Genomic DNA, 25435 nt, shown 5'->3' on the forward strand with positions numbered 1-25435 from the left:
TTGTTATCACTGCTTTAAGACCCATTACCCCACCTAAAGAGTGCTATCCTACCTTCTGGAGTAGGCCCTAGGCAGTGTGCTGCAATTGTGCTGCATGGCACAAATCAGCGTTAAGTGCAATGAACCCGAATGTTTGGTGCTCTTAGGTACAGTTTTGAACTTCTGTTGGAGCAGTGTATGCAGGGGCTTGCTTTCAAGAGAGAAGACTGTCTCAAGAGAGCCATTAATAACATAACTCATACACTAGGAGTGGGGAGAAAAAACGGCCCTTTTAAGGCCTAAGTAGATTGATAGGTTGTGCACTTGCACACCCTTCATGTTACCCTGTAACAAGATGAGCAAGTGGATGTGCTAGTGGCTACGCATTTATGAAGAGTATATATGGCACATGCACAACGAGTTCCCAAATGCCTTACAGGCATACAGCACATACTGTTGTGAGTGCTGTAGTATAGCTATGAATGACAGGAATCACTAGGGTTAAGCTGTTGATGTTCTTCCTAGTATTCTTTGAAAACTAGCAACTGGATCAAATGAAATTCATATTTCTCAAAAGCATCCAAGCATCTGCCACACACTGTTTGTACTTATTGCCACATTGGATTTTGAATCGGAAGCTGGAGGGATGGCTTCAGATCTTACTTGCATCCACACTAGGCATCCAGTCTTACAGGAGAAACATACTACTGCACAGAAAGCCAGTGCTTGAGGGGATTCTGCATTATGTACAGGGTTAACAGGAAAGCAGCAGGCCTTATTTATATGTAGTACAGGAGCTGCCAGAGCAGCAGAAATACTGTTTTCTTTCAATGATTAATGTGCTCAATAAAAGTGTAGCATCTGCTGCCAGCTTTCATTAACAAATAAATGAAAAACAAACCCTCGTGGTAGGCAGTGTGTCTGGGGACAGCTTAAACAGGACTGAGCTGCTTTGGATTTCAGCTATTTTCTTTAGCGCAACAGTGTGGAGCACTTTCTTGTTTATAGGATAAATACAGGGGATTGAAGTGATCTGTGTAGCACACAGGAGCAGTTGCCAACCCATAACATTCTGCAGAATGCAAAAATTCCATAGCTGCTCCCTTGGGAGTCATAGCCTACAATCTTCTTGCATGTTGGTTTCAGTGTAAATAACAGTTAAATCATCAGAACAGACAAGCTGCCAGTAAAACTTTGAATAAAGTACTAGTTAGTTCTTTTTCCTTGCTTCATAATACAAGTTCAGCAGACTCAGAGCTCAGTCCTTGTATTGGTTCAGGAGATGCGGTATATCGCACCACGTTAGAACAAGTAGTGCATCAATTTAAGTCTGTGTGTGCTTTTTTAGCTTCTTTGCACAAAGCAGACTGAAATACAATAGATAACTTTATTTTTAGTCTTATTTTCTGTGTTGACTTTCTCTTCCACCTTTTGTCCTTATAGTTTCTGTACCACATTGGCTAGTTCCACCCTTTTTGACAAGAAGAAAAAGGGAAGAAGGGTTTACATACAGCACTGTCTCAACACAGGGAAGGTTTCAGTGTCTAAAGACACCACAGAATCCACACGCAGCAGAGAAAGAACCACTGTGAGTATGCAATCCTCATAGAAGCTTTGACTAACAATTGCTGACTGAAGTGAGTCCATGAAATGGTAAGAAGCCAGTGTTTCTCAGCTCTGGTACTGCTGAAACTTCTTCCATTAGTGGAAGTTTGAGAGTGATGGGCCAAGGAGATCTCGGGCTAGATGCAACTTTGCATCTGTGACAAGAACTTTGTTGAACCAGTCTCAGGATGTGTAGAGACTGGAGTATTGCTTTCAGCATTTCCAGTTGCTTCAGGCTTTTTTGTATAGAAATTAAGTTGTTTTAAACAATCAAGTAGAGACTATTAACAGCAATAACGTGGCTGTCCTTCAGACTATGGTAATTCAGCAATCCTCAGAGCCATCTGTCTGCATATTTGCAAAATACAACTTATTAATTCATAGTGGAAACACATCACAGAATGGCAAAAACATTTCAGTACTGAAAATAAAAGATAAAGAACCATCATGATCTGAGGCAGGTAACAGAGCAATCCCTGCAGGTTGTATGGTGAGGACAGCTTTGGGATTCTAAGATATTTGTTCTAAACCCCGATGAATGCACTAAGCTTAATGACAGTACAGAGTAACTAGCCGTACCTTCAGCTATACCCGAGAGCTGTGCTGAGACAAAGGAAACCTTCCCTATAAATGTGAGATAGGAGACCAATTCATCTGCACTGCTGTGCCCATAAAATCAGCCTCTCCCAGTTATCGCTTCTGCAAAGAGAAAATTATTTCTGGATAGTAGAGAATAAGCAGATCTCAGCAATCATGAAGGCTAAGCATGTATGTACCAAGCAGATGGGGTTAGATTACCGTTTGTCTGTACATGACTTTGGTGCTTGGTACAAACTTGGTACATGTGAAGCTTGTACAGTGGATTTCATGGTTCTGAGAAGAGAACCTAGGCCTGAGTCATGACGTATTCTAATCATCACCACCATGTAAATGTGAATATTTGCTAATGAACAGACATCTCCATATGCAATTGCATCACACTTTTCAATCTTATATTCTTTCTGTGGCGATTATGTTCCCTGTCTGGCATGACTCATCAAACTCTTCAGGTATGTACAGTGTGTGCTATGCAGAGTGATGCATTGAGCAGGTGTGGCAAAGGACAGGGCAGTTCGAGTAAAAGGAAATTGAAATGTATTTTCAAAGAGAATGTACAAATACCTTAGTGTTTGATTTCCAGGGTGGTGATTAATTACAGACTGTAAGATAAGGACATACAGGACAAATAAGAGCAATAGCAGTTTGTTATATCATGTAGTAGATTCACCTCTGGTTTAAGCTGGCTTTTGGTGGTATGAACCAGAAAGCTGGGACTCTGGCAGTGTGAGGAGAAGCAAAAGCCTGAACTCCCTCTCTCTGGTAAATTCTTGGGGCTGGCAGGCTGCGCACAGAGGACATTTATCTCAGCAGTCTGAGTAGGCTGATATTTTCTGGGACTCTGAGGCCATAAAAATGTTACCCCTATCACATATGATGGTGAAAATTATAACGTGGCTTGCCCACATGAGTTTGTAGACAATACCCATGCTAATGTTGATCATGCTCATTTACATGTACTTGCTTCTGCTCGAGAACAGATCTTGGCTTGCACATGCATTCAGATTTCAGGGATTATAAAGTGACTGTATTTAAACCCTGAACTCAGATGCATGCTCAGGAGGTGCAGGGTGTCACCATACTTTGTCCAGCTTATACTTGAGCTAGCCTAAAAAGCAAAAGAAATTTGGAGCTTTCACCTCTTTCCCTCGTATTTATAAAACCACTGTAAGCTTTGGTACAACCTGCAGTTCCAGCTAAAAGTTGTAAAAGTTGCTGTGTTCCAGGTCATAAATTGGGGTGAGTTGGCAGTGCAGTGTGATGAGGCTTGCACAATAGCCATGCAGCTTATATCTGACTCAAGGCTTTGCTATTAATTCACTTTCATGAACAAAATCCACATCCTGTTCTTTTTCCACTCTCTGAAGAACACTTCCTGTCACATGCCACAAGCAGAAATCTCTTTCTGGACAGTACAAAATTCCTTGAGATGTAATGCAGTAAAGCAAGATCATCTCTGAAATAAGGTTATGCATTTCCCCATTACCCAGTGCCTCACACCACTGGAAAATGAAATGAGTTCCTGGCCTGAACGTTCCTGCTGTTATCTAACTCTTACTGTACTTCATGTCAATTATTAACATCAGCAATGATAGAAATCTTAGTACATGTTAAGAAACAGGACTCCTACTAATTTGTGTTAATCTGTATTATTTTACCCTATGATTTTCTTTTAGGAGCCTGACTTTCTCCATCTCCTTTTCCATTGTGCTCTCATAATTGGAATGTTCTGGGCTGATATATTGCTTTCAGTCATTGGAGGAAAGGGTGCAAAAGCTGTTAATTGTCTTTTTCACCCTCTAGCCAAACATGTTGTTCATCATATATAAACTTTCTCTTTATAAGTTAATTTTACCCAATAACACCACAAAGACTCTTTAACAGAAGACAGTAGAAACCACTAAATGACTTAGCTGAGCTCTCAGATCATAACATATTTATATATATTAAGGAAGTCACTGAATATTTGCCTGAAGTGTGAAAAGGTTTTTTGTTGCTGGCTCACTACATGTTTTTTCAGTGAATTTCAGACACAGTAATGATCCTTTTTTTTTTCTCAAGGTAATAAATAATGCAGTTTAAAACCTGCTAACTGCTGGCAAAGCCAGCACTCCAATTGTGTAAAACTGGGGGTTGGGAATGGAGGGGTGTGGGTGGATGTACAGTCCAGGCACTTTGAATGAGGCATGAATACAAGGGACTGATTTGGCTTTGCAGGTTTGAAACAGTACATGATGACCACAGAGTGCTTGGGATTCTCCAGCTGGGAAAGCTCAATGTGTATCCAGTCCCCAGGAAACACTAATTTTGTTATAGCATGTGTGTTGGGGATGGAGGAAAACGTGACCAGAGACATGTCTTTCTGCTGTTCAGAGGACACAGTTTTAAGCTTTGCCATCTGGCAAGTGTCAAAGCAGATTTCCATCTCCTTTACCCTCCTCCAGGTTTGGGTCTTAGGGAAGAGACTCAAGGAGCTATAGCTTTTCTCTTGACAGCCTCGCTATCCATGCCTTTGTCCAACAGAACATGGTTCCATCCTGAATCTGGCTTTTCCAGCTTCATGGAGCTTTATCAGAAGAGCTGTTCCAGCATTGCAGGGGTGATCTAGGGGTTTATTTTGAAGAGTAGCAATCTGTTCCTTTTCCTCGTTTGCTTTCTCAACTAGAAAAAACCTGGCAGGACTAAATCTGTAGAGATGAGTGTGCTTATCCTTCTCTGCAGGAAACTGATCTCTGCATCAGAATGCTGAGAGAAGTCAGCTAGATGTCAACAGGGCTGGAAGTTGCCATCCTAGTACATTGCCAGTACAAGGCTGGTACTGCCATCAGTAGAAGCCATACATTACAAGAAGCAGTAGTGTTGAACAGTACCAGAATGAATCAGTGATTCAGGCATGTAGAGGTGCTGCTTTCAGATTCCTAGGAATTATGTAATTGCAGAGGCCACATGGATTAGAGAGCAATATAGGTCAGTCATGAAAATGTAGCTCCTTCTCTTATCATTGATCTGTTTTATCTTTTATGCTGTAAGGCGATTCAGTCTGGACACTTTTTTGTGTTTGTTTTATTTCACATCAAATCACCTGTTAAATATGTAGAAACATTCTAAAATCAAGAACATCTAATGGAATTTTTATTTTAAGTGCAGAAGTCTTAGAACAGATTTCCTGAGTAAACTTTAGGATAGCAGGACAAATTCCTACTTGGAAAGAGAAGGGACAGAGTTATGTTGATGGACAAAAAGAGTTTGCAAACCATTTGTTGAACAAAGAACAGCAGAAGAGTAACTTGCTATCGCCTTTTCTCTTGTGTTAATTGTGGCTAGCTGCTGAACTACACAGCATGCAGGACAGAAAATATCTGCCAGCACTTCCTTGAACCCTTTTTTGAATTCTGTGGTTTAAGGAGCTCTCTGTGTTTCAGCATGACTGGAATTTGTATCTAGACCAAGGACTGAATGAAACTTCCTCTGTTTAAGATGTTGTGCTGTGCCGAATACCCTGGATATTGCGCTGTTTCATGGTGTGTTATTTCATTTTTGCAGAAGGAAAATTGATTGCTAGATGTAAGCATAAGGCCAATGAGTGTGGTAGATCTTCTCCCCCTGTAGCACTGCTTATTTCCACCCAAGTCATAAACACAGAGTTGTCTGTAATAGAATTGTGGCTGATAGGGCACTGAATACATCTCACGCAGAGATGCACATATATATGAGTAGCACCCTGTCATCTAGGAGAGCTTTAGCACTCACTCAAGTCCTGCCAGTGTAAGTTCAGCAGTGTTTTGATGCTATCTCAATGGCCTCCATTAGGATTGGCATAGCTCAGCCACAGATAATTTGGTGTGAGATCAAAACACACAGTGCTAAGCACAAATCCTTTTGGAAGAATTGATATATTTGGGATGGATACCAAGTATGAGATCCTGTTTATATGAGAAAAGCTGCTGGTTGCCCAGGGAAGTTGTGAATGCTCCATCCCTGGTAGTGTTCAAGGCCAGGTTGGACGGAGCCTTGGGTGACATGGTTTAGTGTGTGTTGTCCCTGCCCATGGCAGGGAGGTTGTAACTAGATGATATTAAGGTCCTTTTTGACCCTAACTATTCTATGATTCTAATGTTACTCCTTTGTGCAGTCACTGGACACTTTTCTGTCGCCTGGAGCAGGTGCCTGTGTTTCAGGTCAAATGCTTTCCTAGCAAAAATATAACCTGCAAAGAAATCAGAAAGAAACAAGTTTTTATTTTGCAATGTACTACAACTTGGAGAAATAAAGATACAGAGAAGCAGCTTTCATAGAAGTGCTTTGTGAAATTTTCTCCTTAGTCCACAGGATTTATGATGAAACTAATCACACCAACTTCAAGGATAATTCCAGAGGAAATTCTCCTGGAATGAGACAGGCTTGCTTTTAGAAAATTCAGCTGAAAAAAGGAATCATCATAATATGTATCACTGCATAACTTACAGTAGTTCACATCAGTATCAAAGCTCTAGGCTGACCTTGGGCAGATCACCATGAGAATTACAGCAGATATACTGTGGTAGTGAGTTCAAAAGTATGCTAGAGAGACATAAGGTTTGTATTAGATTTCTATATAATCTTGTGGTATCAGTTATCTAGTAACATGGGTGTATCTTATCGCCATTCTAAAATGAGGCACTTGAGATGCAGTCTTGTTGTCTTGAACTGTTGCACAGTGATGGAACAATTGGAACTTACAGCTGCAGCTAACTCTAAGTGTACTCATCCTCCAGCTCTTCAGAATATATGCTAAGGTTGCCATCCCTAACTCAGCAGTGCTGTTAAAGGGCACATGTGGTGACATGATGAATTTCCAACCTGCTTGAAGAAGTATTAAGGCCAGTAATTATTCATCTGGAATATAGTTATCATCTATCATCTGTGCTCAAGGAATCAGATAAAAATTGGAAGAGGCAGAGAGAATTGTTACTAAAATAATCAAGGAATTGAAAGGTTTCATCATAACATAAAAATAGAAACATAATTAACAAAAAAAAGGTAGTGTAGGGGCTACAGATATCAACAGATAATGTTGACACAAGAACCAAAAGATACAAGTTGGATAAGAATAAATGTGGAGTGGAATTTTTATATGAAATAATCTTCCAAGAGAAGTAGTGAGAGGGAAAAATAATCTAATTTTAAGATGGAACATAATACTTTTATAAAAGGGCAAAATGATGTGGTATCATGAAAGGTAACTGTACTCGGTTACCCAGATCACCTTCTAGTCAGTGCTCCTATAATCCTAAATGTCTATGTACCATCTGAAAGCATTGAGCAGAACTATTGCCACTAATGCAAGAATTGCATTATCACAGAACTGAGCTGCTCCTTGCCCTAGACACAGTGCTATCACACACAGTTGCTCATTGTAAGTGTTGGCTAAGAATGAACTGGCACTGAAGGATACACCAATGCAGCTGCTACAGCATATGCGACATATCTCTGAGCGCTGCAGTCCTTCATTGTCTGCTACTACCAGCATCACATCGCCAGCAGCATCACAGGTGAGCTAATGATATTGCCATGGACTTACCTTACACTTTTTGCCTTTCTATTGCAATTAATATTTACAACAGCCTCAATGTTATGCTGCCATAAGAGCCCACTGTTAACCCTAACGCATTACGAACTTTTTGGAAGGTGATTCCTGAAATACCATGCTGCCCTCTTGAGGTTGCATAATATATGTTTTGAAGTTGGTTTTTTTTTAAAGAGTTACTGGAAAGAAGAAAACATTTTAATGACAATTTGTTATTTGAAATAAGCAGATTAGACATGATCATTCCAAAGCCTTCTCCGTAGTTTGGATGTTCCAAAAGGAACTGGGCATGCAAGTCCTTGCAGATGTCTGTCTTAATTTCTCCATCTCAACTCTTCAAAAGATCTAGAGGGTCATGTATAGAAGTGCCAATGGCTGGGAGTAGAGATAGGGTTGTTTGATTACAAACATTGTTCTGTGTAGGTCTGATCACAGAAATGATTTGCAGCAATGGGAAGAATCATGTTTCTAGTATTCTGCACTGGTCAACAGTCTTGCAAGAGTTTGGTCCTGCTACAACAGTAGTAATGCATACAGTGACTGATACATGCTCTCCTGCAGAGATCTGGCTGCCTGATAGTTTCTTCCAACTGTGGTGCCTCATCTGAAATGATTGCTTAAGAGAACCGAATGTGTCTATATTGGCAAAACGAGAAAGGCAAGTCGTTAGAACAAGTGCTGGGAAGCACATGCAAAGTATAAGCACAGAGGAGGAAAACAGCATGACAGAAATTGCCTCTGACGGTTTGGGGGTTTTTAACGTTAAAAAAAGGAAAGTTACTGGAATGAGTCTGTGTAATAGCCTCTCTTAAATGAATTGTTTAACATGAGACCAGATGGACAATGGTGGGAATACAGTTAGGTGAAGTAGGTTGCCTAATTGCTCAGGTTTATTCATTGCTCTGGGAATCAACTTATAGTACAATGTGTTCATTGGAGACAAACAGACTGGAACAAAAGAGGAAGGAGCTGCTTAGGTCCCATGTGTTTCTGTGCCACTGTAAGCCTTGGATTTGACAGGGTATGAGGAGATGTTTTGGCCATCTGTCTTCTCCCCTTGTGCTCCACAGTGGCTGTGATATTCCAAGGGCTTCCTAGAGAAGATGAATGATAACAGCTAGTAGCAGAGTCATGCTGGGAGTGATTTCTGGTGGCAGAAAGTTTGGCAGAGCTTCTACTGCCGTGACTAGAGCTGAAGGTTTTCATTTGTCTATCTAGTTTTACAATATTTGCTGCCTGTTCCTAAGGGTTCCTTTCAAGCCTCAGCTGTGTTAACATGAGTGGGCCTCAGAGCCAGGGCAATACTTGGTGAAGCTCTTTTCACACTGGCTGCCATAGCTGGCAGACAACGCTTTTTTGGCAGTAAAGATGGGAGTGACTGGCAGTTGTAAAAGCAGTGCCAAGATGAATGCTAGCTTTTGCACTATAAATTTCCGTTCCAGCTGCTCAAACAGGAATCTTGGGTCCCTGTAGTACATCTTCAGTCTGCATGCCTTGACTAAAAACTAGTAATTGTACTTCACTGAGCAAATACCCATGGAATGACTAATGCCAATGAACCTCAAAACTATCCAACGCCAGGTGTTAGTGTTATGAAGTACAGGAGAATTATGTGTTCTAAATATCACATAAAAGGAAAGCTGGTATCTTCTAAAATCTTCTGGTATCTTCTAAAATTCCTGAAAAATAGACAATAGTCTGTGTATTTATTTCTTCAAAAATATATATAAATGTGCCTAATTCAGCCTGTGTAGAATTTCCCATCCCCCAGTACCGTACTTCCTCATACTTGCATTGGAGTATTTTTGTATTCTTATATTCACTGTGTATTCTTGTATTATTTCTGCAATGATTGGCACATATCGTGAGTGAACACCACTACAAAAAAGCAAAAAAAAACAAGTGAAAAATGAACCAGAAGTGTTTATAGCTGGCTATGAAAGAGAGCTTCCTTTTTTCACAGCTTGCCTGGTTGAAAAGCATTTGCTTTTAAATGAGAAAACATTTATTTGCAAATCAGAACATGCCTGATGAGCCCCCCTCCCCTTCTCCCCCCACCCCCCAACCCCCTCAAAAAAAACAAAAGCTTGATGGAGTTTTATTTCAAGTATGAAATAGTGTATTTAGAAACAATTTAAAAGCAGGACTGCTGATGCAATAAACATGTTTCTTCTTGAGATTTAATCCTATTTATCGACACTGTTATTTTTCACAAACAAAACATTTTTATGTGGAGAGAGCTTCAGTGAGTACAATCTCCTTTGCCTAATGCAGAATAGGTATGCCTGGTTCCTCCAGGCAGTGTGCCCCTGCAGCAGCTCTCCTGCCCAGTATAGCATGTCTTTTCACTTGTGTGGTTCATCACTTCTAGAAACTTACAAATTGAAAATATTGACATATGTCCTCATGCCCTAGATACTAGTGCATAAGTGCAGCAAAATAAATACTGAATAGAGAAAAGATTCATGTTCAGCTGCCTCCCATCTCTCTTGTGATATTTTTCTTGTATGTCCCCTTTTTAAAAGTCTGTTTACTGGAGCAGGAAGTAATAGATAAAAAGAATTATACGATCATAGAATCATTTAGGTTGGAAAAGACCTTTAAGATCATTGAGTCCAATCGTTAATCCAGCACTGCCAAGGCCACCATGTCCCTCAGTGCCACATCTTTCAAATACCTCCAGGGATGGTGACTCCACCACTGCCCTGTGCAGCCTGTGCCAGTGCTTGACAACCCTTTTGGTGAAGACACTTTTCTCAGTATCCAGTCTAAACCTCCGCTGGCAGAACTTGAGGCCATTGCCTCTTGTCCTGTCACTTGTTACTTCAGAGAAGAGACCAACCCCAACCTCACTGCCTCCATTCGGATAGTTGTAGAGTGATAAGGTCACCCCCTGAGCCTCCTTTTCTCCAGGGCAAGTGTACTGTTGATGATGTTATGCCTATAACCTCTAGAGCAGTGCTTTTCAGGTTTTCAGTGAACCCCAGGATAATCCAAGTGAAAACTTGTTTAGACATTTCACATACAAAAGCTTCTGTAGGGCTGTTGTAGAGGTTCATGTGCTTTTAATACTTGCTTTATTGCTTTGTTCTTTTTCATGGAAATTTCTGTTGTAAAGTTCCTAGTTTTCCTTTTATTGTTACAAATTAACATTAAATAGGGACATTGCTCATGTATGCTTACTTTTAATATTTGCTGTTATCCTGGGGAAACATGTCTGACATGAAACCTAGGTGCACAGGAGCTGAGAAATATCTGTATATTTATGTGCTACATTTCATCTATTTTACTCTGCTAGCCTTCATCTGTATCTTATTTCCCTGAGCTAGTGTGTTACACCTTTAACAGGAAAACTCACGCTTTTGTATGTAGTAGAAATATGCATCAGTAAACAAAAGCAGCAGCTGTGAACTCAGCATCCATAGACTGTGCTGTTTTATATATTACTCTTCTTTTTAAACTGGAGTTATACATAACATTCTGCTTAATGACTAGGCCCAGTACATTTTGCCTGAAGCCATATGACCCTGAACTCCAATGCTGTCTGATTTCAGGCTAAACAAGGTTGGTCTGGATGGGTACTAAACTGGAAATAAACAGGAAATAACCTTCAGTAATAACACTCGCTGCTTGCTCAGAGAGGACATGATCCCTCAGAAAGGACACATTTTTTCCTACATTGGTATTGAGCAAGGTGGGAGGCAAAGTGTTGTTATTAAAAATGCTGGCCAAGTACAATGGTGTCAAAAACTTACACATTCACTTGTATCCTAAATTATAAATCAGATCTCTCTCTCTATCCTTCTATATCCAAACTAGAAAAATACATCAAAACCATATATGAAACAAATTGCATGGAAAGTATTGTTAAATTGTAACAAACTGCTTTTGACTCAGAATTTGAGGAGAAATTTGATCTTTACAGAGCCAGATATGATTTTTGATGAAATCCAGTGGGATCTTATAAAAGCAATATTCTTTCAGCACAAGTTCCTATAAAAGCACACATCTGCAACAATGTATGAAGCTGAAAAGAAAATGTGATTTGGCTTCAGCAGATAATCTGGCCTTCTCACATGTTTTGGAGGTTTTATTGATAGAAGTGTTCGTAGACATTGTAGGCTTTAAAGCAGCCAGTATTGCATTGCTAGAATTTGTTATGCAACTGTTTTCATGGCTTTGTGTAAGACTAGTATTGTCATCCTTAGGTAAGTGTAATTAATAGTAGTAAGTTATACAATTTCTCATCTCAGATTCTGTTTCTTGCCAATGGAGCATTTTGTTTTGCTTGGTTTCAGTCTCCTACTTTATACACATTCCTTCTGAAGTGGAGTAACTCTTAGCTCTTTCAGATATCCAGACACAGAGTTAAGTTCTGTTGTTTTCTACATAGACCTGGAATCCCTGATTTTCAGACAGCCAATACAAAAACGGCAAAAGGTGATGTCCATAGAGAATAGAAAGTATTGTATATTCTCCCTTAAATTGTCATGGGCATCTTCCTAGTGAAGAAATGAAGGAAGTTACTGAGGACCTTAACCATAATCAAAAGGCATGAAGAAGCAAAAGACATTTGCACAATTGAAAAAAAACTGGCCTGGTGAGAAGTTTCTGTCTCTGGAGGTAATTAGAGAAGTTGGTGAGAAGAATAGAGAACTTGCCCTATGGCTTCTTACTCATTCCTGCTGCACTGCGGCGGGAGAGAAGTAGTTGTGAATTTCCATATAATAAATATTCTATATAGATAATGAAAATGAAAAATTTGAAGCATTGCTTTACTCTGAAAATTACTACAAATTGTAATTCATTATAGATCAGATCTTCATGAAGTGCAGACTCGGTTGTAACTTCTTACTTTAGATGAAGAAAAAGGATTAAAGAAACACTTCTGAAACAATAGTCCTACTAACCCAACTCAGCTAAGAATTAGGGTGCTGGATTCATTTTCCGTTGTATCAACAGCATTTCTTGTGAGGTTCTAGGTGGTGACACCTAGGCAGAGACCCTTTGGTCAGCACAGAGGTAACTGAATCACTGCAGCCTGCAAATAGCTCCTGATATTGGTAGTTGCAGGTTTAGAAAGAACTCATTTGAACTGATAGTCCACAAGACTGGAAGTTAAAGGGAAAAGAGCATGTGACATGATCATAGTAACAATTTAAGCACTTTACAGACGCTGTTTGAAACAGAGGATGTGTTGAATGTAAAAAGAGTACTAACAAACCTCATGCCTTTCCAGAATCTCGAAGGAATACTTTATACAGACTGCATATATTTTACTCTTTTCTCTGTTCTTTTTCTCTTTCCTTCTAATTGACTCTCCACACAATTTTCCCTCTGTGATTGTAAGTCAGCCTTGGCTCAAGTGTCCTGGAGGACATGTAGTGGTCCTTAACTATGCAAATGCAGATGGTCATCTAGCCATAATTTTAAGAAAGCATTTGCAGTTTTATAGATAATCCACCATGCAACTGGGCATATTTGTTATTTGGATATAATAGAACCTATTTACATTAAGATTGTCAGTTAAAAACTTTCTGCGGTATAAAGTTAAGCTTCATTATAAGTAAGAGTTAAAATTTTAAATTTAATTATTTTGACAGCATGAAGGATTTTTTTTCAAATATTAGGTTACGTTGAGACATCATCTGTATGTGACCTTCTGAAGGTCATGATGAAGAAAAAAGTTTTAGGTTGTTTTGGTAACAAGTGTATCACCAACAACGGCGAGCAGGACAGACTGAACTTATAAACATTACATCAGAGCTGTTACTAGAGATAACATGTTTGCTAAACTTCTCAAAATGAGCTGATACCACGAGTCATCTCATTGTGATCAGCACTAGGACTATTTCCTGCTAAGACTGGCTAGCAGACTGGTATGTTATTGCTTGCCCAAAATACTAAACTTACGAAGTCAAGCTATCTTTATTTTGTGTAAATAAGCACAAACGTGCTCTCCTGAAAGGACAAAAAGGTTGCTAGCAAAAGCAAATAAAGGAAAAGACCAGTGTGCTAGTCATAAAGACATTTGAAGTTAATCTACCTTTAAGGAAATCTTATTAGTACATTGATAAGTGCCAAATTTATACCTTTCAGTCTTTTCAAAGCATATCATATTTTGAACTCAGCAAAACTGGGCTTTGATATATAAATAGGGTCTTTTAGCATGCTACAGGATGTATCTTGAATCTGGGAGGTTCAGAGCACACTAAACTTAGTACTGCATGAAATAGAATAGACAGGTTTTTAGGTTTTGCTGTGTGCTGTTCAGTGTCTTCTCAGAGTTCGCTTCAAGTTTTGGAAGTTCCCAAAACCAAGGGAGAACAGAGCAGAGCCCACTTCATGAGGAGGGATGGGATAAACACAAAGCAGAGACATAAACGCATGAAGCTAGGTCAGAGCACGTTCCTGCGTTTCTTGAAGGATGTCAGTTGAATGGGTTAATGTGTTTTCTGTAAAAGTGTATAAGTATTAAAAATAGTCTGTAGCTATTCTGGTTAATTTTAGGTGGGCTTTAGAGCCAGATTGGACTGTAATGACCCCTCATGAACTAGTAATGAGTCTGTGGGAACTAACAGACTAATATCTTGTCAAATAAAACAGCAGTCATGTTGCGAAGGTTGTTTCAGTTGCTGAACAGAAAAAGATGAGTGTTTTGTATGAAGAAATGTGTCCCTGTTCCTTGCACTGAAAACCCACTGAGGCAGTAAAGACTAATTTACTTTGCTGAGAAACAAGACAAAATTAGCTTTGCTCTCTGTGCTCTGCAGCTAGATTCTACCCACTCCCTCAGACACCACTACATTAACACTAGTGACGCTCCCAATGTGCCTTTCCCTTGGTTTTGTGTCATAACTTGGAAGCGTTCTTAGCAAAGCAGAATGTTATTTGTCGTCTAACAGGCAAAACCCCCATATTTCACATATTTCTGATGTACAAAGGTGTTACTGAACAAAATTACAAGCTAGACGTTAAAGTCAGCGCTGCTTCTGCTGAAATGTGTGTCATCCCTCTTTCTGCTGCCGTGCACAGCCGTGCTCAGGGTGGCAGCAGAACTGGTGCTGTTGTGCAGTAGAGCAAATGAATGCAGATGGAAATCGCGGATGAGTGCTTGTGTGCAGAAGCTCTTCTGTTATGTGGTCAGGCAGTACTATGGTAGATAAGTGGAAACCTGAACACATCCTCATATTTATTTTCAGATTTCAGTTGACACCCTTTTGAAATCATTTGGGTTTGAGATCAGCCTTAGGAACATTCCTTATGCTACAAGAGAACCCCATCTACTCAGAGACTCAGAGAGCAGGTGACCTTTCCTAGTAGCACAAGCTGAATATGCTAAAGGTTTGGACTAATTTCAAATAAAGAAATAGGTCATAATCTTTATCTGCAACAGAAAAATTCGAATGACCTTGAATGAGAATTAAGCTTTTGTCCAATTCTGTATTACCTGATATTCGTTACTTCTCAGGATTCTTTTTGTCTTATGGGCTGCAAATTTAACCAAAATGTCAGATAAGTAACTTTGAGAAAGTGTTGAGCTGAGAACAGTATAACTCTTTTTATATCTCAGAGCAGAACTCCTGAGTACTTTTGGGAATATCAGTGGTAACCAGGGAATTCTTGTAACAGAATTGTTATAAGCAAAATCTTGCCTTCCCTAGGACTTCATGAGTCAGTTTTGATTTCTGTATCTATTTCTGCTCGTGAAGAATCATTAAAGAAAATATATTGGCCAGAATTGCTTAGAAGGAACATGGGCAAAATTCAGAGAGTTGAATTTGCACTTAAATTGAAATCTGGGTTTCCCTTTGACTTTAAATTGGAGGAAAGCAGAATTTAGCCATGACCTGCTGTTATGTATTCTCAATAGTTTGAGCAACTGTATTTTTATCTCCGATTGTCATGAGACTGTGACAAATGGAAGCATGTACTGGATGTATGCAACCAAAGCCAACTGAAGTCTGCCTGCAGTTACTCCTCTTCATCTTCAATGAAACAAATGGATTAATACAGGAGAAATATTTTGCTACATGTTCACTTACATGTTGCTATAAATGGTTACTTTAAGGAAAGCATGGCCTTATAATGATCATATGAAGCATTAGAATGCCAAAATTTTGTCTGGCAAAAGGTGTCAAGTTGTTTGGCATAAAGGAAATAGGATTCTTTTTTCCTCATGGGTACATTTTCCATATTTATGGGATTTATGTACTTGCAATGAAATGACACCACAATGGTCTTCCATGTTTCTAAACAGCAAACAATCATTTGAACTCCCTTGACCATGTACAAAGTATTGTTTTACCAAAAAAAAAACCCTTTCCTTGTTAAAAGAATAGGGAAATAGCACCATCAGTTTTTATCCCTGCAACTAACAATAGTTATGGAGGAGAAATTGAGGCACACTGTCTTCGGTTTACAGCCTTTGTGTATTACTCTGAGTTACATCTTAGCACAAAGGACTACGGAGCCATAAATCTTTACAGTTGTACCATACAGATATTGCATATATATGACAATTAAGGTCCCACTTATCTGGCTGCTGCTATGATTTGAAATCTCTTCTTCTTCCATTTCAGAATTCAAAGAAGTAATGCAGTAGTCTTGCAGTAAATCCACTGATTCGAAAGGCTTTACTATTTCAGCCACGAACAAGTTAAACATCGTTATATTAAAACCCCTATTGATGGCCCTGCAAAAAGGACATCCTTCTTCTAAAGTTCTTCCATTTGACTATTTGTCCAAAAATTGAATGAACATATTTACAAAGGCAGTTGTATGTTATCTCCAAAAGCACCACTGCTCAATCTCCATGTTGTTCTCAAGGTGCACTTGTTAGTCACTTATAGATACAAACGCTACTTTGAATTTGTCCGTCCTCACAAGTATCCATTTCCTGTATTTAGTTAAACTTTATGTGCAGAAAAGACACAGTGTTTACATTTCAAATCTTAACATACTACTTAATCCATTTTCTGGTGCTAGATTTGCATTTAATTCAGGATTTGAATTATGCTCAACATAATTGTTCCAAGTAATTGAATTTATTCGGGTAAACAGGATACTGCAGATACTGAAAATGATAGAAACAGAAAGCTAAATTGCAAAGCCAGCAGTGGGGGAGAAAAGACCAGCAATTTGGGGTGACTCCACTTTGGAAAGCCAAGGTGTTTTGAAGGCCTTGCTTTCAAAAAGTGACCCTGCAATTTCTCAGAGTGCTGAGATGATCTGTCAGGATTTCTTACTAGTCAGACTGAGTCTGAAAAACACACTCTGTACATTTACCAAACTGGTGTCAGACTCCTTGAGTAATTGAAAAGAAAATGAAAATCTTCTATTCTGCCTTTCTTTTCATATTTCCTACCCTAAGATAAGACAGACTATACTAGAATTTATGTTCAGTACTTTCAGGAAACTCCTCTCACATTAATACAATTCTGATGAACCTTATGAGACTGCCTTCTCAGTTGCTTACAGGTATGATAAATTTTTGCTGTTTTTGTTAAAAATAAGCTTCATAAAGTAAGAAGAGGAAGAAAAACATCTTTAAAAATTATCTAGAAATTGATTCTTTCATTTAGTGAAAAATGAGACTATTAAATTAAATTAATGAGCTTTTAAGTACCCTTAAGCAGGAGGATGTCTTTTTAGAGAACAAATTGAATAACTAGCAGATGTGGATCAATATTCCTGTAAATAAAAAGTAACTTCTTGTTTCTAGGTATGTGGCTTAAGATTGATGAGAATTTCCAGCTGTCTCATGTGTCACTAAAATGTAAAAGTAAGTAAAGCCAACCTAATTACATACATATCTCCATACATTAGAAAACATGTATTATCTAGAGCACCAACTTCCATAACTCTTCCTTAAAAATAAATGTTTGACAGCCATTTCTTACTCTGTCCCCCCAGTGCCACAGTAGCTTTGCTAAAGCCCAGAATTTCAACTAGTAATAAAATGATTTCCTTGCCTCCCTCCTTTCCCATCCTTTCCATGGTAGATTTAAAGTACTAATTAGACTAAAACAGCTTAAGATTACTTTGCGTTAGGAATTGTCACCCTTGAAAATGATTTGAATGAAATAATTCAACTAAAAAATAAAATCACTTAAAAATAGCCTTCCTGACTTGTACTCCAAACTTATAGCAACAGTTCTTATTGAAATAACTTTCCCATAGATTCAGCCAGTAAACGATATTGAAACGCCATATGATCACCTGTGTCACTGCATGGTGCTATCCCAAGAAACGGGGCTTTCTCAAAGTGGGCTTAGTGGATCTCTGCTCTGGGATTTATACAATGCAATAAAAAATGACAAAAAAACAAATGCAAGTATATTTAAAAATATAATATTAGCATTGTCAACATGGAAGACTTTATTTACTGCACAGGAAAGAAAATATGCAGAATAGTGTAATTTGTTTCGGGGAATGCACAAAAAAGTTTCAACAACTAACACACAGTGTTTCTTTGCAAAATAGCACTTTGCATGATGCTGAAGCTGAAATGGTTTTTGCCCAGTGGTATCTACATTCTTGTAAAAGGTCATTAGCTCGTATTGTGACTGCTCCTTTTGGATTACCTGTCTTTATCTTTACAGACTTCAAACAATAAATAAAGGTAGCCTGTTAATATAGATTAGAGGTTAAACTGTTATTTATTGTCATATTTTATGGAGAGATTCTGTAGAGACTGTTATTGAATTTCTGTGCCTACAAAATAAGAGTCATGTATTTATCCCAGGCAATCCATTTGCAGTGAAAAACACATTACAGCCTTCCTGAAAATGTACAGGCATGCATGCAGGAGCTGAGATGCTGTGTAAATCCTCATGAGGAGCAGTTGCTAAGTTAAAGTGCATCACAAATTCACATCATGCTATGTCTCTGAGCATATTAAATGAAGAAATGGTTGAGAAGCAACATATTTCCTCCTGCAAATTTTGAAGTCTTCTTTTAAACATTGTCTGGAATTTGGATAGAGTTGAGCATAAGAAAGTATAGAGCACATTTTCATTCCTTTGAGTTTATGTAGTAAAGAGAGCTATAAAAGTAAACTAAAAAAAAAAAGGAGCATTCTTTTTCATGTGTAACTTACTGTACCTTAATCATAGTAACAGCATGCCCTTACATTGGCTTGTGACAGTACTTCTGCAGCATACCCTAAATCTGAACACACTTCAGAAATAGCTCTTGTAAGGGTTGCTATAACCTTGAAACCATGAAAGAATTCCTGACTGCATCTAGTATGGAAGCTTCTTCTTGCAATTAAAAAAAAAACAAAAAACAAAAAACAACCTCCTTATCTGAACATCCTAAATTGTGAAGATGTCTGAAATCCAGACTAAGACTTCCCTAATGCTAAAAATTGAAAGGAGATAAAGAAAGAGAAGACCCCATAAAAAAGTAATTTTCTCTTGTACAAAGTAGCCACAGCCTTCTGCTTCCTCACCCAGTCTATCTTTCAGGCCCAGACCTGACCAAATTTTGACCATTTGAAAAGCTTTAAAAGCTGCTTCTTTCTGTATCCTTTCCAGACTGCCTAGTTGTCACTTCACCTGTGACCACACCATGGGATTACAGACAGAAGTAACTGAACTATAATGTCTCTTTGCACAAGAAATTATATCCATCCAACACATGGCCTTCTTTTCTAGCCTGACTTGGAAAATTGTGTAAAAACATGCTCAGAGGAGGTAGCAAAGAGGCCTTACAGGCAGCTAGATAACTAGTGGTAGTATAGCTCCACATCACAGCAAAAGCGGAGTAGGGAAGGGAGTGCTCTACAGCCCTTATGAGGTATGTTAGAAGTGGTGACAAAGAAACTGTCTAACATTACTTCTGCACTATGTCTTTGCAAAGGGTTATATGGCTGCATCACTCCCTTGCTGTCCAGAACTAAAAAACCTGCAGGACACTGTGTGGCTGCTGAAACTGACAGAGGTAAGAGGGCAGTCATTTTGCTTACTGCGTCTTCCTTGTTTCAAAAGCAATATGCTTAGAAAGATTAAAATATTTCAAATGCTGAGAAAGTAAGGTCATGGCTCTTTTTCCAGCTGACATCTGGGCAAGTATCTCTGAAGTCTGCAGCATTTAACTACTGGAGAAGCACTCTGAACAGTTTAACATGAAGTCATGGAGTGGTTTGGGTTGGAAAGGACCTTAAGATCATACAGTTCCAAACCCTGCCATGGGCAGGGACACTTCACACTAGATCATGTCGCCCAAGGCCCCATTCAGCCTGACCTCATTTATTCTTCAGAGTCCCAAATTCTCAAATTCATTAAACAAGACACCCAGATAAGTAAGTCCTTATCTAGTGCTTTACTACAAATATCATTACAAAAAGTACATGAAAAGCAGATAGGAAAAATCATAAAGAAAGGAAGAAATTGTAGCATAGAAGTAAGAACCACATTCTTCAGAAACTGCTGAAGTTCTCAAGAGGATGTTTATCTGGAACTATTGCTGTAAAGGTTAGATCTGAGTGTACTAGCCACAACCTTGGAGATAATGCAAGGTAGGAAAAATGTGAAGTAAGACTTCATCCCCTCAAAAGCAAGTGGTGTGCTCTTGCTAACAGCCTTGTTCTGCCTGAAAGTTTGTTGAGTTCAGTTGTGCTGCCCTCTTTGCAGCAGGTGCTCTTATTTGGAAAGAATGTCTGCACGTTGGCAAGGTTTCAGTACTCAGGTATTTTTGAGACAAAACATACCAAACCTAGTACTGATAGTTTGTTTGCAATAGATTGTTTGAAATATGCCTTGCTTTTAATTTTTGTAGTTGCCTTCTTGGAAAAACTGTCATTTTAATAAACGCAGGTTTTTTTCTCCTTGGAAGTCTGGGAAAAGACCAAAATCTCCAAAGAAATTCTTTTCCCTGGTAGCACACTGGTTCGTATTTGTACTTACTCTTGTTTTTAGACTCCCCAAAGCAGGACCTGCTGAATGTCTCCTAATTTTGTTTTTGTTTAATATACAAAAGATTTCTTACTTCCTTGCATTGAGCACCCTTTAAATTGAATCCTGTCTCCAAACACCTCCCAATGTCCCCCACAAATTTGATGCCAGTTTTTATCCTTTATATATTTAATCCTTGATATATACACCTCTGTTTCTCTCTGAAGTATGCAAACATTTGTAAATAAGGAAATTCCATCTCATTTTTCAAAACTCTATCTTAATTTAGTAGTGTATTTGACAGGACTTTGACTAAGGAATACAGTAAGCAGAAATAATTTTAATGAGAGTGATTATCTTCACCTAAAAGTGAAACAGTGCCCCTTGCTGGGAGTTCGTGTTACTGTTCCTGATTAGGCTGGCTTTGACAGCTCATGTGGAGATCAGCTTCTCATTTTGAGCTCATTCCTGATGGAATATGAAATGCATTATTCCTTCCAATAAGCAGCACCTTTTTAACGTCACTGAATTATTTTAGTACTGGCTATAGAAAGAGGTGGCTAAGGTTGGGAATGGAAGGACAGTGGCATTTTGATATCTTGCATTCACAAGCATGTGCATTAGATCTGTCAAAATGTTATCTGTAAACCTGAGTCTCAAATGGCAGTATGGGTAAATTTAGATTTGATATAAGGAAGAAATTCTTCCCTGTGAGGGTGCTGAGGCGCTGGCACAGGGTGCCCAGAGAAGCTGTGGCTGCCCCATCCCTGGCAGCGTTCAAGGCCAGGTTGGACACAGGGGCTTGGAGCAAGCTGCTCTAGTGGAAGGGGTCCCTGCCCATGGCAGGGGTTGGAACTGGATGAGCTTTAAGGTCCCTTCCAACACAAACACGTTTGGGATTCTGCGATTCTGTGGGCTTCTGCCCTGACTGTGCCACAGGGATCCAGACTGCTTGTCTCACCAGCTCTCAAACAAGGCCATTTTATGCCTCTGAATCTTGAGATTCAGAGCTACAGTGAGTTCTTCTCAGCTTGCAAATGATGAACAATAAAGACACTACAGTACAAATGTTTTCTTGAAACAATTATTCCCTTCGGTGATGGACAAGCTGGCAGAGATTCCAGTTTACGTGCTGGTTTTGCAGGGAACAAAAACCAGAAAAAAAATCTATGTTAATGAATAGAGCCGACATCATGCTAAGTTTAAGCAAGGAGCAATTTGTTCAGTGAGGAACTCATTTCAGATGGTAGTCTTGCTTTAAAGGAGTTTCATTTTGTCTTAGGTAGCTTGGATGCACTGATGTAAGGAGGTTTGAAAAGTATAATTAATTGACTTCCCCTGCTGTCACAAAAGACAATACCTATCTTTCATTCTTTCTTACTTCCTTTATTGTGAACATGCTTTGAAAAATGCAGAATACTGGAATAAATGGATGGCCTTTCTTACATAACAACATAATCCCTGAAAAACTCTTAACATTTACCCTGAAATATCTGAAAAAGTCTAATTTCATAAATCAAATTAACTCCTTTTCTTTCCTGTGTGTGAGTCACAGTGAGCAGACTGCTATATGTACTGTTTCTGGCCCCATGTCTCACTGCTGGCATTAGCTATCCACATCACAGTGTTAGGGTGAGTAGTTTCTGATGCAGTCAAATTAGCATATAACAATTCAGTCCAAAGTGCTTCCATTTAGTGGCCACACTATTAAGGCTTAAACAAATGAATAGGAACAGTAGAATTGCTAACTGTTAATACATCATCTGTCCTGACACATGTATTCCTGAGTAATGTGCATCATACTTCAGGTACACCTACATACACAATGAAATCTCTATTTTTCAAACCCAGCAAGATGATTTGAAATATGACCTTAAGACTCACATGTTTTGCTGACCATATTCCATCCATATCAGAGTTGAATGTTTTTTTTTCCTCAGATAATTTTATTATTTCTAATGTTATTCATTTATTTATTATTATCATTTATTATTTATTATTATAATTTTATAATCTTATTATTCAGTTATTTCTAGTCAGCCTTTCTTTGACCTCAAATAGAGAGGTGCATTTTAGTGGCAGGTTACTGCTACTACTGCAGTTATTCAGTTTCATTCCTTCTGAAAACTAATGAGTTCTTACTAGGCATATTAATCAGGTTACCATTCACATCAGGAGATGTTTGTACTGTCCAAGAATTTCCAGTCGCCCTACAGGTGTAGAAAGCTTTATTTGAAGTGACTGTATGTCACTTGCTCAACTACTGTATCGCATAGTCACTAGGTTACTAGTGGCGGACTTCCTAGGCTCACGAGCTCTCTGCAGATAAGGTACGAATGCATCATTGACTCATGCTCTTACTTCACAATCAAGCTTCACCTTAGACTGAAGTACATTGGTAAGTGGAAGTTTAATTTTCTTCCACATCAGCTGTAATATTTTATTTGCTCATTTTCAGGCTGCCGGTTTGCAGCCAAGTAAAATCAAATTTACAGACCTTTTTAAACCAAGATTTGAACTTAATATATTCCAAGGGCTCTAGAGCTGTGTACTATACAGAATGTTAAAGATGCTTCATTGCTACCAATTCAGCAGCATGGAAAGAGGGATTTAATCAGATGAGAGTGCGTGGGCAAAGTAGTAAATCATACAACACTTTCCAACAGTGGGCAATGCCAGTCTGATTAGGCACAATGGACTCTACATCCAAAGCATTTAAAAGCCCTAACAGACATATATCTTATTGCATATCAGCAGTTACCAACAAATCCTTGCTAATGTGATCAAAATTTTAATGAACAAGAGAATGAAAGTTGCTTCTTGAAGCTTTTTCAGGAAGTGGCCTAGGCCATGCTACCATGCTGATTATATGGTAACATTCACCTGCTGATAGGCCTTTGTGTTACAGGAACTTTCAAGTAAGAGGCAATAAAACAACATTACATGAATCATCTTTGCAAAGTAAGTTGTCCTTATTTTGGAATGACTATATACCTGTATTTTTAGGGCAGTTTTTTGTCTTTTTTTTTCTACCGGTACAGTTATCCAAACCAAATGTATACCAGTTAAAAAATTGACTTCTTGAGAATAAAACCAACCAATAAGTAATAAAACATTAGTATTGGAGAACTGATGCCTTTTTGCCTCACTGAAGGCTGATTTACAAGAGGGGCTACGATTTGTTATATGTGCACCATGCTCTGGTGAGATATGGTGATCAAAATAAGTCATTGTGGGATTTTGCCCTTCAGATTTCCTCTCTTTACTGTTCTTGTACTTTTCTTAAACATTTACATTGAAAGTTCTGTTAAAGGAAACAGCTATAAAAAGCAGTCTCTGAAGCAATGTAATCTGATGCTATAAAAAGCTTGGGCAGTAAAATGTCATCATTTTTCTCCAGAAAAGGACTGCTGTCATGTCTTTCAGGGGAGTCATATTGCTTCCTTTAAATAATAAGGCGGAGCCAGGAGAGCATGTGGCTAGTGACAGAAGATAAAAACAGGATGAGCACAGTGACACTGAAATGAATCTAAAGCTTAGTGACCAGCTGCTGGTAACAGCTGTGCCAAGGTAGCCAAGAGCACAACTCAGGATCATATGATAAGGCATAAAAATTACTGTGTAAATTACTGAGGGATCGTTACCAGACTAAGGTAATTATCTAAGCAGAGGCATTTTATGCCATAATACTTATTCTTCCTACTTTCTTTTTGATTTTAGAGACATAAGGCAGATTATAACTGTTCAGCTACTGCAATGACACAGTGCTTAAGCCCCTAAAAGCCAAACTTTTTGCTGTATTCAAACCTTCGCTAGCACAAAGGTAAAAACAAAAATCTTGTACTTCTTTTTGTATATCATTTTTGTGCTTTCACAGATTTAGTTTCAGTTCTTCCACTCTTCAGCAGACCCTGGATTCTGAGACAGCTCCCCAGGGATCTCTGCTCTTACAGGCAAAGCCCAGACCGTAGTCTGGGTGCTGCTTTTTCCAGGGCTCCTCTTTGAGATTTCAACTAGTTCCCGTAACTTTCCAAGTCAAAAGATTTTGTGGCTTATTGGACCATTTCCTAATTCAACCACTGGCTTTTCTGGCCTTTCACATGTGCCAGAACAAGATAGATTTGTTAACAGTACAGCTGGGCTTCGGTCATTCTTAAAGGCATTAGTTCATGTGGCTAAAGACAATGTTAACCTCACTGCTGTGTGGTATTTGCTTGGCTGTTACATCTCCTGCTCCTGCTCTGTGTTCTCTCTCTCTTCTTCCTGAGACCCAGAAATGGACAGAAGTTAACAGAGCAAGATTTCCATTCAGTCATATTCATTCACTATCTGTAGTCTTTATGGGGTTCTGTTTAGAAAATGAAAATGCAAACACACCCCTGGAATCTGTAGTCTTGCTTCCTGAAGAGAGGAAAGTTGCTGGGTGGGAAATGAATGTCATTGACAGCAAAGAACTGTCACAGTGCATGAAGGAAATGAATGTCACAACCTTGATTTCTCAAGTTTGTGAAGAAAAAATCTGGTCTAATTGGGGCATAATTCAAAACCTTAACCAAAAAAAAAAATATAATGATTTGACAAATCATGATCAAAAAAAGAAGTGAAAACCTTTATTTACCTGTGATACTTTAAAGATAGCATTGAGGACGCCTTTTGAAATTCAGCTTCATAGGTGTTGATTCACTTTTATGAACATTTTGTATTTGAGTCTGTGCTTTTTAACAGAATAAGTAGGAGGATAGAACAGTTCTTGATCAGCTGCTCTGCTTACCTGAGAAGAGGGGTGGCT

General features: G+C 38.7%; 1 protein-coding gene across 1 annotated transcript in view; it reads left to right on the forward strand.

Annotated features, from left to right (window-relative positions):
• The first annotated feature begins 1407 nt into the window (after positions 1 to 1407).
• The window catches only part of CUNH5orf58 (chromosome unknown C5orf58 homolog), a 37898-nt gene continuing 13870 nt past the window's right edge, over positions 1408 to 25435 (forward strand). The window contains exon 1 of the mRNA XM_061456430.1: positions 1408 to 1616. The gene's annotated coding sequence lies outside the window, so the exon portion shown is untranslated. The remainder of the gene's footprint in view (positions 1617 to 25435) is intronic.

This window comes from Pezoporus flaviventris, unplaced genomic scaffold (assembly GCF_033815535.1).
Source record: "Pezoporus flaviventris isolate CSIRO_AGI_PZ_B2104156 unplaced genomic scaffold, CSIRO_AGI_Pfla_v1 ptg000023l, whole genome shotgun sequence".
Lineage (NCBI taxonomy): Eukaryota > Metazoa > Chordata > Aves > Psittaciformes > Psittacidae > Pezoporus > Pezoporus flaviventris.